This window comes from Canis lupus, chromosome 7, assembly GCF_048164855.1.
Source record: "Canis lupus baileyi chromosome 7, mCanLup2.hap1, whole genome shotgun sequence".
Taxonomy (NCBI): Eukaryota; Metazoa; Chordata; class Mammalia; order Carnivora; family Canidae; genus Canis; species Canis lupus.
Genome location: NC_132844.1, coordinates 71,947,800 through 71,951,617, shown reverse-complemented (window position 1 = coordinate 71,951,617; position 3,818 = coordinate 71,947,800). Strand labels below are relative to the sequence as shown.

General features: G+C 41.4%; 1 non-coding gene across 1 annotated transcript; it reads right to left on the bottom strand.

Moving 5' to 3' along the window:
* Window positions 1–2,372: 2,372 nt before the first annotated feature.
* Window positions 2,373–2,507, bottom strand: LOC140637444 (small nucleolar RNA SNORA42/SNORA80 family). Its single transcript, XR_012034558.1, has one exon. It is a non-coding gene; the product is annotated as a small nucleolar RNA SNORA42/SNORA80 family (small nucleolar RNA).
* Between the last annotated feature and the right edge of the window lie 1,311 nt (window positions 2,508–3,818).

Sequence of the window (3,818 nt, the reverse complement as noted above, 5' to 3'; positions counted from 1 at the left end):
CAGTGGTTGAGTGTCTGCCTTTGGCTCAGGTCATGATTCCAGGGTCCTATGATCGAGCCCCACATCAGGCTCACTGCAGGGAGCCTGCTTCTTCTGCCTAAGTCTCTGTCTCTCTCTGTGTGTCTTTCACGAATAAATAAATAAAATCTTAAAAAAAAAAAAAAACTCTTGAAGTCTTAAAATTTCTTTCAGAAACTCTTCCTATATCCAATATACTCCAAAACTAATCTCACAGAAGGAAAACATTTTTTTGTTGTTGTTGTTCTTTGTCCAATATCAAAGGAGACCTCCAAATTCTAGGTAGGTCGGGGTACTAACACCTGCAAATCAACTCTGATAGAACAATTTTACAATCACTGTTGCTAAACGATTATGTTCTATGAGGCATTGGAGTAAGATAAACATTATTTTCTTTAAGCCCTAAATTTAGCCTTCGTTTCTTACCAAAAGTATACTGTAGTGCTAAGTTGACAAAATCTTAAACAATATCCCTGTGACAAAGACCTTTACAGCTATTCAAAAAACACTCTGCTTGGGGCCGCTGGTAGTCTCAGTCAGTAGCATGCAACTCTTTTTTTAATTAATTAATTTATTTTTTATTTTTATTTTTTTTATGATAGTCACACACACAGAGAGAGAGAGGCAGAGACACAGGCAGAGGGAGAAGCAGGCTCCATGCACCGGAAGCCTGACGTGGGACTCCATCCCAGGTCTCCAGGATCGCGCCCTGGGCCAAAGGCAGGCACTAAACCGCTGCGCCACCCAGGGATCCCGAGAGCATGCAACTCTTGATCTCAGGGTTGTAGGTTCAAGTCTCATGCTGGGTATAGAGATTACTTTGAAAAATCACTGTGTGGGCTGCTGGCCACTCTGCTTCTGGCTGCTGTGTGTCAGAAAGGGCCTTCCCCACACCACAGCAATGCAAGTCTGAATAAGAAAAACCATTTCTTGGGATCCCTGGGTGGTTCAGTGGTTTTGCGCCTGCCTTCGGCCCAGGGCATGGTCCTGGAGTCCCGGGATCAAGTCCCACATTGGGCTCCCTGTGAGGAGCCTGCTTTTCCCTCTGCCTGTGTCTTTGCCTCTCTCTCTCTCTTTGTCTCTCATGAATAAATAAATAAAATGTTAAAAAAAAAAAAAGGAAGAAGAAAAAAGAAAAATTAAAAATAAAAAAAAAAGAAAAACCATTTCTTCTTCCTAAGCCATGGGCTATCAATTATATAGAAACACCACTCTGGGTAACAGTCTCCAGGAGAGCATTGATGAGCTCATACAGTCTCAACAGACCACCCCAACTTGCCCTCCAAGTTCTACTTCAGTTTGATAAAGCTAGAAATTCAGAGGGCCAGGAGCAGAGTCAATTTTGGGGGCTCTCTAAATATGTACAGATTCTGCAATAACACGTGGCTTTGGCATTGAATGAAAATTCCTGAAAAAATTCATTTTAAAACAAACAAACCCCCCAAACCCCCACCCTGCTTATGATGATGATTTTCATACACACACAAAAACAGTAAGAAAAGTATAACAAATCTTCCTATGTCCACCACAAAGCTTCAACAACTGCCAAAGTTTGGCCATACTCAGTCTCCTTCTCCCACTTTTATTTATTTTTTTCTGGAGATCTTCTTTTAAAATAATTTTTAAAAAGATTTTTTTTTAAATTAATTTGAGTGAGAGTGAAGGGGCAGAGAGAGAGAATATCCAAGCAGACATCCACTGAGTGCAGAGCCTGATGCAGGGCTTGATCTCATGACCCAATTCGTGAGGACCTGGACCAAAACCAAGAGTCAGATGCTTAACTGACTGAGCCACAGACACCTCTGGAGATCTTTTAAGACAAATTCTAGACATCATACCATTTCATCTATAAATTCTTCAGCATCATACTCAATTCTTATTTGAGACCACGCAAGCTGAGAGCATACTTATGAAGCACAATTCATCATAAGAGATTATATAAAGGTTTAAAACAGTGTGATTAAAATTCATAGTGTTGTGAATGTCTGGAATTACATAATCCACAGAACTGGAGGTACTGCATATCCTTCAAGGAATCCTACCCGGACTATGTTTCACTTAACTGAGTTTTTGGTAAGAATTGGGGGGAAGGAACAATGTTTAAAGTTATATGTTTTGGCAAAAACTTACGAGTGCAAACGTTTCTTGTTGCTGATTAAGAGAGACCCATTAATCAGAACGTAGATTTGGCATCCTTGTAGAAAAATTATTTAGCCTAACCAGAATTTATGACACCTAATTGCTTCACAGGCAAATGACATGAGCTCTTGGTAGTATTTATTAAGCTGAATCGGCTTTCATTAGAATAGAGTCTCTTATTTTTTTTCTTCTTTTTTTTTTTTTTTTTCTTTTTCCACTGTGCGACCCGCTTCAGTGCCCGCAGCCAACGGCACAGAGGCCGGGCAATGGTTCAGGGCCACTGTTTGCTCTGGTATGGGACACTATGAGAGGCCCAGGGGGACAAGCCTGCCATAAATCCAAACCCATGCATAGAATAGTGTCTCTTAAAAGTGGACAGCCAGAGTGGAAGAAGCCAGATAAAGAAGAGCACGTCCTTTATGATGTCACTTTATGAAAGTCTAGAAAATGCAAATTAATCTACAGTGTCAAAGAGGATCAGTGTTTGCCTGGGAAAGGGGGCATGGTGGGGCAGAAGGAAAGGAATTATATAAGGGAATGAAAAATTTGGGGATGTTCTCTCATTGATTGTGGTGATGGTTTCACAGATATTTACAACTGACAAAACTTGTCAAAGTGCATACTTTAGTCACACCTGGGTGGCTCAGTGGTTGAATGTCTGCCTTTGGCTCAGGTCGTGATCCCAGGGTCCAGCGATGGAGTCCCGCATCAGGCTCCCCTTAGGGAACCTGCTTCTCTCTCTGCCTATGTCTCTGTCTCTCTCTCTCTATGTCTCTCATGAATAAATAAATAAAATCTTAAGAAAAAGTTCATACTTTAAATCTGTCCAGTTTGTTGTTTGTCAATTATACCTTCATAAATATGTTTTTTCAAAAAGCCTAACTAAAGGGCAGAGTGGTAGAAAGCCTGCAGATGCCTTCCACAGGTTTGTGCCTTTAGGTCCAGGCCGAGGTCACAAGTGGAACTTGAAACAAGAAGAGATAGGAGCCTGCAAGCTGACAACTATGAGCCTACAAGTTAAGGAAACCACCCTCTGGGTACATAATCTACTTTTTGGGTGGAGTCCTAATGAATCAGTTGGTGGAGACCTGAGCCCTGTTGGTTCAAAAGGTTGCCCTGGAGATATAGCTCTTGCCTCTGTGGCTTTCCTGGGGTTTTATTCAGGCAGCCTGATAAAGCTCCCAGCTTCTTAGTACATTAGGACAATTTTTGTGTACCTGGATCTTGTCATGCTCAGGTAAAGCTGAGAACATGGTGTTTGTTTCTGGTCTTATGTCTAAATATAAAAGCTAAGGAGGAACAAAAATGAGTATGGGAATTATAGGTACTAGATAATTATAATTATCTATTATTCCCAGAACTGGGTTGGGTAGAATTTAGCTGTCAGGCAGGAGAAGGTGCCAATCTGTCACTAGGATCTAGAATTTTGCCTGTCAGCTTGGATTCCAACCTGGACAACTAAAATTTCAGGAAGAATTGACCAACTTTATATGAAAAATTGGTTCAAGTGGTGGCCCACTGCATTTGGGGAGAGAGAAGGCTGTCCTTGCTGGTTTCTGTCTGCCTACCTAGCAGACTGCTTTGGAGGAAGCACACCCTATAGACAAGGCCAGGCATGTCCATTATTGGGAACAGCTTTACTTATACCATAAGAGTCTTGA